At 40.6% G+C, this 15880-nt stretch overlaps 1 protein-coding gene across 1 annotated transcript in view; it reads left to right on the top strand.

Moving 5' to 3' along the window:
- Positions 1–2373, top strand: part of LOC121395698 — a 45326-nt gene extending 42953 nt beyond the window's left edge. The window contains exon 17 of the transcript XR_005962625.1: positions 2043–2373. The gene's annotated coding sequence lies outside the window, so the exon portion shown is untranslated. The remainder of the gene's footprint in view (positions 1–2042) is intronic.
- The last annotated feature ends 13507 nt before the right edge of the window (positions 2374–15880 follow it).

Below are 15880 nucleotides of genomic sequence, written 5' to 3' on the forward strand. Positions count from 1 at the left end.
GATCACTGACCTTCCTATATATTTATCTTTATTCCCTATTAATAACATTGGGATCACTGACCTTCCTATATATTTATCTTTATTCCCTATTAATAACATTGGGATCACTGGCCTTCCTATATATTTATCTTTATTCCCTATTAATAACATTGGGATCACTGTCCTTCCTATATATTTATCTTTATTCCTATTAATAACATTGGGATCACTGGCCTTCCTATATATTTATCTTTATTCCCTATTAATAACATTGGGATCACTGACCTTCCTATATATTTATCTTTTTTCCCTATTAATAACATTGGGATCACTGACCTTCCTATATATTTATCTTTATTCCCTATTAATAACATTGGGATCATATCACTGGCCTTCCTATATATTTATCTTTATTCCCTATTAATAACATTGGGATCACTGACCTTCCTATATATTTATCTTTATTCCCTATTAATAACATTGGGATCACTGGCCTTCCTATATATTTATCTTTATTCCCTATTAATAACATTGGGATCACTGGCCTTCCTATATATTTATCTTTATTCCCTATTAATAACATTGGGATCACTGACCTTCCTATATATTTATCTTTATTCCCTATTAATAACATTTGGATCACTGACCTTCCTATACATTTATCTTTATTCCCTATTAATAACATTGGGATCACTGACCTTCCTATATATTTATCTTTATTCCCTATTAATAACATTGGGATCACTGACCTTCCTATATATTTATCTTTATTCCCTATTAATATCATTGGGATCACTGACCTTCCTATATATTTATCTTTATTCCCTATTAATAACATTTGGATCACTGGCCTTCCTATATATTTATCTTTATTCCCTATTAATAACATTGGGATCACTGACCTTCCTATATATTTATCTTTATTCCCTATTAATAACATTGGGATCACTGACCTTCCTATACATTTATCTTTATTCCCTATTAATAACATTGGGATCACTGACCTTCCTATATATTTATCTTTATTCCCTATTAATATCATTGGGATCACTGACCTTCCTATATATTTATCTTTATTCCCTATTAATAACATTTGGATCACTGGCCTTCCTATATATTTATCTTTATTCCCTATTAATAACATTGGGATCACTGACCTTCCTATATATTTATCTTTATTCCCTATTAATAACATTGGGATCACTGGCCTTCCTATATATTTATCTTTATTCCCTATTAATAACATTGGGATCACTGACCTTCCTATATATTTATCTTTATTCCCTATTAATAACATTGGGATCACTGACCTTCCTATACATTTATCTTTATTCCCTATTAATAACATTGGGATCACTGGCCTTCCTATATATTTATCTTTATTCCCTATTAATATCATTGGGATCACTGACCTTCCTATATATTTATCTTTATTCCCTATTAATAACATTGGGATCACTGACCTTGCTATATATTTATCTTTATTCCCTATTAATAACATTTGGATCAACCATCGTTTTTAAAGGCCAGGCTGCTAAAATACTGGCCAGATGGCAACTGTAAGCGCAGATCAGGATATCCTTGGGACTTCTCCTATTGACTTATATACAACCTCGGCAGGTCTGAGATGCCGGATTTTGGGATTCACACTTTTTCCATCCTCGGGGTATAATAAATCTCAAAAGATTTGAGGTTTTTTTTCACTAAAAATTCACATTTTATATTAAAAAAACTTCGAGTTTTTGGCATTCAGACTTTACTTAATAACCCTCAAAGTGGTTAATGTAGTTGAGCAACTCCATTATAAGTGCTAGCTGTGAAATAGAAATGATTTGCTCAAAAACACTATTAAACTCTCTTAAAGATGCACCCCCATACTTCCCATCTCTATAGATGATGGTTTTTCAGAAATTAGATCACATATTTTTATAATTTGTACTGTCCAACTGCATGTGCTGTATTACACAAACTTACATTATGTCAATTGCTTCCCCCACCCCCTGCATCTCCTTCTTCACCTGCCTCACCTTCTTCATCTTCTTCATCACTACCTACACCTGCAGCACTGCCTGCACAACCTGCACCCCTGCCACAAGCACCACCCACACTGCTGAAGGGTGCAGGAACCCAAACAGAGGAGCAACGGGGGGCAATAAACTCACTGCTGGAGAGACTGGGGAACCTGGAGCAGCAGATGGAACGCATTGAGGAGATCTTGGTGCAGATGGTCAACAATCCTCCACCCCCAGAGTGATTTATTTTCATCATCATCATCTATTTGCATAGCACTTCTTTACTTTTAATTTATCTTTATCATGCAAGTAAAAAATAGATTATTTTAATTTAATATCTTTCTTCTCCTTCTCTAAACATTTTTTTCTAAGAGAAAAATAAAAAGTACATAAAATCTTTTGCACTTTGGAGTTATTCTATATTTCTTGAAGGTGTTTGAAGGTTTTTAACGCAAAAATGAGTATTCTCAGTTTCAGTCATTACATTACATCGTATTTCAGATTTAATACAATTACACATAAGTACAGGTATGGGACCTGTTATCCAGAATGCTCTGGACCTGGGTTTTCCAGATAATGGATGTTTCTGTAATTTGGATCTCAATACTTTAAGTCTGCTAAAAAAAATCATTTAAACATTAAACAAACCTAATAGAACTGCATCACCTCCAATAAGGATTAATTATATCTTAGTTGGGATCAAGTACAAGCGACTGTTTTATTATTACACAGATAAAGGAAATCATTTTTTAAAATTTGGATTATTTGGATAAAATGCAGTCTATGGGATATGGCCTTTTCGTAATTCGGAGATTTCTGGATAACAGGTTTTTGGCTAAAGGACATCATACCGTTCATTAATTTTAAAGTTTGGGATACAAAGCACCTAGCTATTATCTGTTGGTAATGGATTTTTATTATGTTTTTTTGTAACCAAGAACAGGTATGGGACATGTGGGGTTTCCCGGATAACGGCTCTTTCTCTAATTTGGATCTCCTTACCTTAAGTCTACTAGAAAATAATGTAAAAATTAAGGGTTTTTTTAACTCAATTTTAAAAAAAAATTTGTGGGAAAAAAACGAATTATTTTTCGAGATTTATGATAAATGTCACGGTCGGCACCCAACACCAGAACAAACACCAGGCACCTGGGTCTCGGCTCGTGCTTCACCAGTAGTGTGACCACCTTTGGGCCTCGGGAGGAGCCCTCGGCTTACTTGGGTGCCACCTGGACTTAAACGAGAGGTGCAAGGCTATAGGTTCTGGATAGGCAGAGGGGCACGACTGTAGAGCAAAGTCTTTGGACAGAAGAACGTAGTACAAGGCGTTAGGAAATAGAGTAGTCAGATCAGGCCGGGTCGTGGCAGGCAGAGAATAAACGTAGTCATTCAGGCAAGGGTCAAACCAGGACGTCAATCAGAGGGTTAATCAGAAGAGGTAGTCGGTATACAGGCAAAGGTCAGGATCCAGAAGTCAGAATAGTCAAAATAGCCAGGCAGGGGTCACAACAGGAATCAAACAGGTTCAGGATATAGCAACAAATAGCACAAGGCTCAGGAGCACCAGGAAACACAATCCTATCACGGGCAAGGTCAAGGCCCTAATGGGCTTTTAATAGTGTTTGAATTTCGCGCCATTGCACCTTTAAATCTCACAAGAACGTGCCGCGCGCGCCCTAAGACGCCGGCGCCTGCGGCCTAATGGAAGCCAGAGTCCAAAAATTTGGCATCTTAAACCTGTTGAGGTCATGTAGAAGTCAATGGCAGATGTCCCTATTCCAGTTTGAAAATACTGTGGTCTGCGCTGGGTTTTTTAGATAGATAGATAGAGTAGTTATAAATCTTCACTATCATAATTTGCACAATAATTTAGAAGTCGTTAGCGGTGTTGATATGTTTTCTTTTGATAGAGACACTAACTTCTGGCAGGTAAGTTCTATATAAAGGAACACATTCCCCAGTGCCCCTTATACAACCCAAGGCAGGTCATGAAGGAGATAAACTACAAAGGTCAATAAACCATCTTACAAATCCACAGAAGCCTGACATGATAACGCCGACTAGATCATTCCCCATAAACCCTTTGACATCAGCTGTAACCACAGAGGACATAGAAAGTTATAAAGATGGGTCAGTTAGGGGGAGATTTGGGGTGAGTGCTTATTTGTGCCCTGGGTACCCCTGTAACTATAGCAGGGTGACACCCCAATGTTTCTATATATCTGTAACCTTGTTATGAGCTAAGGGGGCCCAGTCTGAAGGCCAGTTAGGGGGAGATTTGGGGTGTGCTTATTTGTGCCCTGGGTACCCCTGGAACTATAGCAGGTGTCTGTTACCCCAATGTTTCTATATATCTGTATGAGCTATGGGGGCCCAGCCTGAAGGACAGTTAGGGTGAGATTTGGGATAAATATGAATTTGCTGTACCCATTTCATGAGTTGGGACCCTGTCTAAAGGTTTAGTGAAAGTAGGGATTGAAAAGATTGAGAAAGTTTTAGCAACTAACTGCACTAGAATGTACCATGAGTACCCTAAATTCCCAAGGTCTTTAGTTGACTTGGCATGTTGTCCCATGGCAAATGAAGTATGTAGGCACCTATGTAGAGACACCCCCGAGGCAAAGCCAGAGACAGGACAATCTGTAATCTGATCTAGAAGAACGTGGGTGGCAGCATCAGCTGCTAAGCATTTATATAGAATGTGTATAAATGGATCCTACACCTAAGTCCAAAAGATAAAAACATGGCAGTATTACAGATTTGGAAGCTGAGCAAGCTGTGTGATTATATGTTAGGGAAATATTATGGAATAGAATAAAAAGACTGAAAGAATGAAAAAAAAAACTATTTGTTGGCAGAGCAACCCCAGAGGAACCTCAGTGTAGCCACCAGGTTCTAAATGGATTAAATGGATTCTACAGCAGTTTATCTCTTTCTATTTCTCTATTCATGCCTGACAGTGTGTAGTCATGTTGTGGTTGTAACTTCAATCCATTTCTATGTAACCCAACTCTGTGTTAATCTTACCATGAAAATCCCTGAGGGGGAAATCCACTGACATTCAGCTCTTCCCAACCCTAATCTTCTCTGCACAAATTGTACAATAAACACATTTGTTGTAAAATGGATTTGTAGAGGAAAGGGAAATAAATACAATTTCCGTCAGGCTTTTTGCTCTTTGACTAATGCTGGCCATAGATGCAAAGATCTGATTGTACGAATCATCGTACGATTGGACTTTCCCTACCGACCAGCCACTAACCATTCAGATCAAATAAAGTAGAAAAGAACAGCCAATGTTCTGCCCCTGACAGCAATCGTACGATATCTATGTCCAACCAAAGCTGGTGACAGTCTCCCACTGAAAATCACACGATCGACAATACACGCAGAGATATTATCAGCAGCCGACAGAAATCTTTTAACCCGTCTGATCGACCAAACGACCGATCTCCGCCGGACGAAAAATGTCGGGACTCTCCACACACGTTCCGAAAATCGTACGAACCCTCGATTCGTACGATCAGATCTTTGGGGAAAATTCACTAAAGGACGAAGCGCCTAACGCTAGCGTGAATGCGCCAGCATAGCGCATTTTCGTTAATTTGTTGATTCACTAACGGACGCTGGCATAAATTTGCTAGTGTTACTTCCTATGAGTAAGTGCCCCAATAGGCACGAAACGCGCTAGGTCTTCATGTCCTAATAAATTTTTCTACTTTTTACATTTGTTTCTTTATTTTTGGAGATCCTCACATCCTTTTGGATACAGTGTTTTTAGTGTTACTTCACACCCTTACGCCTGGCGTATTTGCGCAACGGACGTAACTACACAAATTCACTGACGCACGCATTGTACTGAGCGCTACCTTTTACGCTAGACTTCCTTCGCCACCTCAGACCAGGCGAAGTACAATAGAGTAGATAGGGATTGCTTCAAAAAAAGTTAAACATTTTTCTAAGTCCCAAAAAACGCTGGTGTTTTTTCATTTTTTATGGGCGATAGGCTGAAAAAGATCAACATTTTTTTGGGGGCTCCCCTCCTTCCCCCCTACATTTCCTAACTCATGGCACCTTAACTATACAGTGGGCACATGTGTAGGGCAAAATAAACATTTTATTTGCTGTTTTGAAGGTTTCCCAGGCATTTGTAGTGCTGCTACGTATTCCTCCATTGTAACTTCAATTTGGCGCCGTATGCAAATTAACCATCGCTAGCGTAACTTCGCTTTGCTTGGCAAATTAACGCTAGCGCAACTTCGCAACCTCACGCTTCCCCTGAGCGCAACTTCGGATTTTAGTGAATTTGCGTATCGCTAGCGAAAATACGCCTGGCGAAGTGTGGTGAAGCAGATGCTGGTGCAACAACGAATCTTAGTGAATGTCCCACTTTGTGTCTATGGCCAGCTTAATGTAAATAACAGTTTATTTGTCTAAAGTGTAAATGCAAATACAGCGTTTCTCATTGGCCACAGTCGTATCTTTAGAGAATTAATGTGACACAACGAGGCTAGTAACAGCTACTTGGCTATCAAAAGGATTTAATCTGTAGCCGGATAAAAGGATTGATTTTAGATTAAAGGTGGTGATGTTTGTCAGATCTTCTTGCAAAGCTTTTGGGTCATAGTAACTCCTGGTCCGACTGAACCACCAACCAAACAGCTAATCGACTGTTAAGGTGGCAATAGTCGCACTGATATCGTATGAAATGAATTCTCATATAATATTCAGTGAGTATATGGTGGCAGACAAGCCGAGAAATATGTAATGCTAACTTGGCAAGGCAGACCAAAAAGGGGTTAATGTCCAGCTAGTGGTTAGAGCAGGGGTCCCCAACCTTTTTTACTTGTGAGCCACATTCAAATGTAAAAAGAGTTGGGGAGCAACGCAAGCATGAAAAAAGTCCCTTGGGGTGTCAAATAAAGTCTATAATTATCTATTTGGTAGCCCCTTTGTGGAAAGGCAGCCTACAAGAGGCTCAACTTGGCAGTATACTTAGTTTTTATGCAATTAAAACTTGCTTTCAAGCTTGGAATTCAAAAATAAGCACCTGCTTTGAGGACCCTGAGAGCAACTTCCAAGGGGTTGGAGAGCAACATGTTGCTCGCGAGCTACTGGTTGGGGATCACTGGGTTAGAGCTTGGGTTACATGTGACTCAAACACCCCAGGCCAGGGCCTTCCCTAAGTGGAAGATACACAGATACACAAGGCATATTATGTTATTATTTCAAAAATATAAGTCAAAAACACAGACTTCACACATTGAAAATAAATGCTAGAATTGTGCAACCACAACATCACCCTTGGTAAGTGTTCCTCTAGGAGCTGTGACAAGTCAACCCTTAGATACTCCCCAGTCCCAAGCCAGATTTAATGGGGAACTATTGCAAAACTTGAAGTACAATATAAGCTTCATCCTAACGAAATAAGACATTTTCTAAATATAATCAATTGTAAATTCTGACTTATTTCTGAAATAATTAAGTCACTATTCACTCTCCTCCTCTCAGCATCTGTCTGTCTTCCTTCTCTCTTCATGGAGGAGTTGGGAGTCAGATTTTGGATTACAGTTAGGTCTAATACTGTTTGGTGATTAATGTTTTATGTTATGAATTCCTTTGGTGAAGCAGAATGTGTAAGTGCGTTACTGAGTAACTTTATTCTAAGCGCTCCAGAAGATTGAGGAGATGACAGATCTTGAGAGGGCAGCGGGAACATGCAGGAGAGTATAACTGTTAGTGGAAAAATACTTGAGGTGGCCATAGACATAACAATTACGATCATTCCCGGAATACACACGTGTAGAGCTGAATCGCAAGATATACCTATAGAAACAATAGAATTCTACCTGTTTCTGATGATTCAGCACTAACAATGGTTTTGGTGCCTTCAAAGGCGCCAGATTAAAATTTCCCACCTGGACCGATCGATGAGCCGACTGATATCCCTTTATCTTAAAAATGCAGGTCAATTAAAAAGATGCTTAGACTTAGCCATTCTATAACATACTAAACGTTAACTGAAAGGTGAACCACCCGTTTAAAAGGCAAATTTACTAACCTCTGAAAATTTGCCGGCGACGGCTTCACTCACAGCGTAACACTTCGCCAGGCGTATATTTGTCAGGACAACGATAATTCGGTAAAACTCAAATTTGAGTCCGGGGCGACGAACGCTGGTGAAGTTGTGCTAGCGTTACTGCGCCAAGTGAAGCAAAGTTGCGACAGCGTTGGCTAATTTGCAAACAGCGGGAAGTTAAAGTTGAATGGACGTATATGTTGCAGCAAATACATTACATTACACAAGTCCAGGGAACCTTAATAAAATAAAGTTGTTATATTGCCCTACACATGAGCCCAGTGTATAGTTTATGTGCCATATGTTAGGAAATGTAGGGGGGAAGCCAGTTACCCCAAAAAAAATGATGCTCTTTTTTAGCCTAGCACCCTGAAATAGGAAAAGACGCCAGCGTTTTTTGGGACTTTTTTCAACTATTTTTTGAGGAACTCCTATCTACTCTATTGCACTTCACCTGGTCTGAGGTGGCGAAGGCAAGTCTGGCGCAAGAGCTAACGTTCAGTAAAATCCGCAACTTAGTGAATTTGCGTAGTTACATCCATTTGCCAGAGCGAAAATTTGCCAGGCGTTAGGGAACGAAGTACCGATAGAGTCTATCTCCTTTTCACCCGCTTTAGTCACTTCGCCCTTTAGTAAACTTGCCCCTAAGTGATGACAATATCTGTCAGTGATCCGGGGTTTATAGATTTAACTGCCTAATACATTTATATTCAAACATTTGTGGAAGGTTTGGAACATATTTTATTGGGGTTCCACCCCCCATTGGTAGATTAGTTACATGACACAGGAGTGACACCGCTGAGTGACTGCAAAGGGAAATGTATTATCACAACAAACCAGGCAGGGTCTTTATCAAACCACAATAATAATGTTTTATTTTCGGTAATTCAGCTGCTGAGTGATAAAAGCCCTTCCTTTCATTTACAGCTATAGAGTAAAGTGTTGCATCAGAGTTGGAGGAGGGACCATATGAAATATGTGACATGAGGAAGTCAAACGAGAGTTCAACGAGAAAAGACTCCCTTCTCCTTAAGGTTTTCTATAGAAATAACAAGAGTGTGTCTTGTCCTCAGCACAATCCACTCATATAAACAGGACCTGGAACTTGGACAATCCAAACCAACCGGGAAGTTCCTGAGACTTCTCCTAATCCAGATCAGCTTGCGGCAGGGTTGGGAGACCAGGGAAGGGTCCATGGAGCTGTACCCTGCACGTATGAAGAAGCCCATAATTCTCATTTGGAATCAATTTTTCTGTTTTGTCTGCTGGGCGTCCCAGGGCATCAAGGCGAGGCTTGACCTTCACATCTTCAGGTAAGCAAGGTGGGGAGGGGGCTTAATATACACATCAAACATTTTATTTCAGGGGGGCGGAGCCTAACCTTTCATGTGAGCGGTGCTTTTGCTCCGGAGCTCTCCATTCCATAGCCCACAAAGGTGCACAAATCGAGCAAACCCCGACGCTACTCAGCACATTTACTACAGCCTATTATCCCGTGAGTCAGATGGGTCCCAAAAACCCGAAAAACGACTCCAAAAAGGTGTCGGAGTTCTTTGCAGAACGTAACACCAGGCAGTCCGGCGCCATCTTGGATCATCACGCAGATGTAAATGCGGACTCAGGACCGACAGCTTCCCCGGTCACAGCGGCTGAGATTAAGAGTATGCTTACGGAGCTCAGAACAACACTCCAGCATGACTTTAAGGTTTTTTCCGCTGAAATTAAACGCGAGGTGAGAGACCTCGCGGAACGCACCGACCACTTGGAACGCAAAATGGCGGAGTTCACAACAGCACACAATGCAGTTGCCAACACGCAAAAAAATTATGGAGAAAGAAGTGGCGCGCCTTACTGATAAGGTAGCGGACCTTGAAGATAGGTCCCGGCGCTGTAACATCCGCATAAGAGGCATCCCGGAGGATGTCAAACCGGAGGTGCTTGAGGCCTACTTTATGGATCTCCTTCAAGCTCTATTACCGGAGGCACCCCTGATTGACCTGACCGTTGACCGCATTCATCGGGTCCCTAAGCCCAGGACGGCGCCTGAAGCAGCGCCCAGAGACGTCCTTACTAAGCTGCATTTCTTTAAAACGAAAGAACGAGTCCTGATGTTGGCCAGAAAACGGGACACTTGGCCAGATAAGTATAAAACTCTGGAACTATTTACAGATCTTTCTATGGCTACCCTCGCTAAACGGAGAACTTTCCTTGAAACCACGAGATCACTAAGGGAACATAAAATTCCCTATAGATGGGCCTACCCTACGAAACTTATTGTGCTACGGAATGGAGCCTCCTATACATTTGCTTCACCTGATGAGGCTAAGAAAACGACGTACAAATGGATCCACAGAGAGTCAGCCATAGGAGACAAGTCTGAAGCTCCCAATCAAGCCGGACCCCCTTCTCCTCAGACGCGCCTAGACACAGATTGGGATACTGCTTAGACCCTGATGTTCCCTATCTTTAACATAGTCACTCCTTTTTTGATGGCTGAGAAGCCTACGGGACGTAAATGACCCCGAGTCTGGGCTGGGGAGGAACACCACCACCTGCTCTCCTCTCCCCCACACTATCCCTGTTGTTATACAGGACCCTCAGCAGCGATGACAACACTGCGACCGCTGCCGTTACTGGACACTATTCCTCCAGTTGAGGAACAACAGTTTGCTATTTCAGGTTATTTTTTGGTTATGCTTTTACTATACTGTTATACTCTATATCCTCGATGTGACACTGCAACCCAGGCTTGGGTATTCAAATCTTTTACACCAGCTCTGCCTTTCCCCTATACTGTAGTTTTATTATGGGTAAATAGTACTGCTTGTTTTCCTATGTATGATAATGGGACGTTTTTTTACACATAATGTAAGGGGTCTTAATACCTCCCAGAAACGTAATTTAATGCTGAAAGAGGCGAGCAGATTACAGGCTGATATACTGTTCATTCAAGAAACCCACTTTTCTAAACGCAATCCCCCTAAATTCTATTCCAGAAACTATCCGCATGTTTTCCATTCATGTGCCAATACCAAGTCTAAAGGAGTTTCTATGTTTTTTTCCAAACATGTCACGTTAGATGTGCATAAACATCTATCAGACTCTAGTGGCAGATATCAGGTAGTGATCTGCTCGCTCAATTGTCAGCTCTATACCTTACTAAACCTATAGGCCCCTAATGAACATCAGGACAAGTTTGTGTATCAAATGTTGAATATGGTTCATGACATGACGAGGGGACGCCTTGTGGTAGCAGGGGATTTCAACATGGCCTTAAACCAATCGCTTGATACCCAAAGACCACTGGGGAAATTCCCCCCTCCACTCACCTTACGTACAGCTCATAAAATGGAGGAGTGTATCTCGGAAAATGCCCTGTTTGATGTCTGGAGGGCATACAATCATAATGCTAGGGAATATATGTACAAATCTTTGAGGCATGACTCCTACTCTCGGATTGACCTGATTTTAGCCGATTCCCAAACCACTAACGCATCAATGAATGTATTCATTACGACCAGACCACGCGCCTGTCATTGCAGACTTTAAGGCGCACCAAGATCAGGTTCGATCCGGAGTCTGGAGAATTAATGACTCTCTGTTGGCCAACCTAGATCACAGACAAAAGATAACAGATCATCTGATTGACTACTTTAGAATTAATGAAGCCCCAGAACTAACTCCACAAGCAGTGTGGCTGGCTCACAAAGCAGTACTCAGAGGTGAATTAATTAATCTCAGCAAACAAGTGAAACGGTCTAGAGAAGCTCAACAGGAAATGCTAGAAAAACAATTAAAACCAATTGAAAACTCCCAACTCTCTGCTTCCTCCCCCAATAGGCAAAATAATTTGCAAAAACAGGCAGATGATATCAGGATACAACTCCACAAAGTACAGCTAGCTCCAACGGAATATAGACAAACTACTCAAACTCAAATATTACACCAAGGGCAACAGGGCGAATAAATTACTGACACATAGACTCAAAAGTATGGAAGCTCAAACCCGAATTAAATCTATTAATCATAAAGGTAACCTTCTTACTAGCCCGAAAGAAATAGCTGAATCCTTTGTAGAATATTATAAAGGGCTCTATAATCTGACCCAAAATTCCCAAGAACATATCCCCTCACAACAAAAGATTGCCTCCTTCTTAGACTCGGTCCAACTGCCCTCAACAACAGATAGAGACCCTTAATGATCCCTTTACAGAGGAGGAAGTTTCAGCAACGATTAAAACCCTAAAAAACGGCAAGTCCCCAGGTCCAGATGGATACTCAAATGATTATTATAAGACATTTGCGCATATATTGGTACCTAAACTCACTAAACTTTTTAACTACTGGGTTGAAACCAACACTATTAGCCCAGAATCTCTTGCTGCTCATATAGTCACCATCCCGAAACTGGGTAAAGCCCCGGATAAATGCACTAATTACAGACCAATTGCACTAAATACAGACATTAAGATTTACGCCAAAATTTTAGCATCAAGACTTGCCCCACTACTCCCAACCTTAATTGACAATGATCAAGTGGGATTTATACTTGGTAGACAAGCCCCCGATAACACCAGGAATTTACTAAACTTAATTCACATTGCTGAAAGAGAGTCCACTCCATTCCTGGCCCTGTCGTTGGATGCGGAGAAGGCATTTGACAGGGTAAACTGGTCTTACATGCATAAGGTCCTAGAAAAAACTGGACTTCAGGGTAACTTCTTAAAAGCCATACTGCTTCTTTATACTAAGCCGTCTGCTAAAGTAAGAATTCCGGGTGCCCCCTGTCGCCCCTTATATTTGCCTTAATGGTAGAGCCTTTAGCAGCGAAAATACGACTGCACCCGGGAATAGAGGGACTAAAGGTTGCAGCCGCTCACCACAAGATTATTCGCTGACGATATTATCATGACCATCACTAACCCAAAATTGTCATTGCCCTATGTCATGAATGAGCTTCAGATTTTCCAACACATTTCTCATTATAAGATCAATCAGGATTAAAAACAAGCCCTCTCATTAGGTCTGCCCCATTCGGACATAACTCAAGTAAAACTACAATACAGGTTTGACTGGAACACCACATATTTTACCTTCCTAGGTGTTAAGATCCCCAAAACCCTGAGCCAACTATTTAAAATAAACTACTTACCTTTACTACAATCAATCAAGGCAGACTGCAATAAATGGCAAAAATTGGAAATTTCATGGTTAGGTAGAGTTGTTACCACTAAAATGACTATACTACCGCGCATTCTCTACTTATTTAGGACCTTACAAGTACAGGTACCCCAGACTTTTATTGCAGATCTCCAGAAAACAATTTGAGACTTCATCTGGGATGGCAAGAAGCCCAGAATTGCTTTACAAACGCTTCAACTCCCCACATTCTCGGGAGGCTTGGAAATCCCCAATATCTCCTTATACCACAAGGCGTCTCTTCTTGAAAATGTAATTAGATTACACAGTGCTTTAGGAAATAAAAAATGGGTAGATATCGAGATTTCTTGTTTAGCGGGATATCGAATGGCAGAACTGTTATGGATACCACTCAAGGCTAGGCCGCCTCTTCCTGGCAAACTTCAGACCATAGACCTTCTTTTGAAATGTTGGGATAGACTCCACAAACGCTATAGCTTTGGGGAGTTTCCGTCTACTCTTACACCAATATCTGCAATTAAATTGCTGATCCCAAATATACACCTGAACGAGTTCATTACTAAGGGCATTACTTTACTAGGGGACCTTTACTTTGCTAATAGACAGAGACATTTTGCTGACCTCCAAAGAAAATATCAATTATCGGACAATGCGAAATTCCCACTGATGCAAATGAACCATCTACTGCAGTCACATCTCCAGAGCCCTAAAACCATCAGAAGATCTACACATATGGAACTTCTCTGTAGAGAAAGTGTGTATGGAAAAGGAGTGTTATCCGACTGTTATAAGTTACTCCTGCAGAAGGATCCTGAGCTTAAACTCCTTTACCAAATGAGATGGGAACAGGACTTAAATGTCCATCTCACCCCTTAACAATGGGACAGAGTATTTTTGGCATCCCAGGGTGCCACGAGATGCACTAATCATATAGAGATAAATATAAAAGTGTTGTTCAGATGGCACCTTACTCCTGTGAAGATTCACAATATTAACCCTAACTATGTAAACAAATGTTGGAGAGGTTGCGATACCCCTGGTACTTTATATCATATGTGGTGGGAGTGCCCTCAAGTATTGTTGTTCTGGAAATCGATATTTACATTCCTACACGCTGAGCTACACTGGACTTTACCTTTTGAGCCTCAAATAGCCTTGCTCAATGCTTTCCCTTCTTTTGTGAGACCGCCACAACGGAAGTTACTGTTCCAAATATTTACTGCTGCTGCCACAATTATATCGAGAAAATGGAAACTGAACACTACCTATTCTCTTCAGGAGCTATTTCCACTAATTTCCACTCATGAACAAATGGAGGAGATGGCATCCACCAATGAAAACAAGAGAGAGGCCCATGATGACATTTGGTCACCTTGGCAGCACTTTAGGTCGAATATCCAAACCGCACAGCACATCTTGAATCAGACCCATTCCATATCCCAATCCCAATCTGGTGCAACAGATATATCACATTAAAGGGGGGAGCACCCCTTCGATCTGCATACAATATCTATCGGATCATTAAAGAGCATAACAGTTTTTTTTTCCCCTTTTTCTATGTATTCCTTTGTTTTCTTCTATATGTTTCTATGCTTATTCCTTACTGTGATCTCACTATAACCAGAATAATGATACATGACTCTGTTGTAATTTGCACTTTTATACTTTATTGAACTCGGAGAATTGTGTACCAGTTATACAGCTTTTCTTATTATCGCTGTCTGTGACATTCAATAAAGCATTTCTCTGGTTAAAAAAAGAAAAACATTTTATTTCAGGCACTTCCTCATAAAGGTTCATAAACATTAAAATAAATGAATGAAGGGGGAATAAATAAATGTAAAATTTGCACAGGTGTAAACAATTTCTAGTGCAAAATTGTAACTAGTCTGTGAATGGATGGATAAACATTGCCATCAGATGTGAGAGATATAGGAGAGCTATAAAAAGAAGTAGTTCAGCAAGAGTAGGAGGGCGGAGGTTGGAAAAACTTCTATACAGGTTTGGGAATAGTTATCCAAAATGTTCGGGACCTTGGGTTTTCCATTAGGATCTCAATACCTAAAAAAATGATTTAAACATGAATTAAACCCAATGGGATTGTTTTGCCTCAAATGAGGATTAACGTTTGGATCAAGTGCAAGTCACTGTTTTATTATTACAGAGAAAGCAGAAATCCTTCTTAAAAATGTTCATTATTTCATTTAAAAGGAGTCTTCCTGTAATTCAGAGCTTTCTGGATAATGGGTTTCCGGATAATGGATCCCATAACTGTATTTATGTTGTGTATTAAAGTGCATGGTAAGGGGAACAGTGACTGGCAGAGGATGCTGGGTGCTGTTGTGATTGTTGTGACAAGTATGGCTGCCAGTTTGTGATTTTTGTCGACGTCGATGGGCAAAATGAAACCCAGAGTTTGTTGTTCATTCAGAGAACATGGGGACATTGATCAACCTGAATTATTTTTTTTTTATGTAGAAAGCTGAGCTTTACTCTTTTATGCAGGTCAGATCTATGCAACCAAGTCTGGAAACAAAAAGACTGGGCACAAGAATCAATACAACATTCAAACTCCCCAAATGGTCCAGGTGCACCAGACCCTCAGATCTAAGGCCGGTCACGTGATGAGTGAGATTAGTCACATTATTGC

The sequence above is a fragment of the Xenopus laevis genome, chromosome 7L (genome assembly GCF_017654675.1).
Source record: "Xenopus laevis strain J_2021 chromosome 7L, Xenopus_laevis_v10.1, whole genome shotgun sequence".
Lineage (NCBI taxonomy): Eukaryota > Metazoa > Chordata > Amphibia > Anura > Pipidae > Xenopus > Xenopus laevis.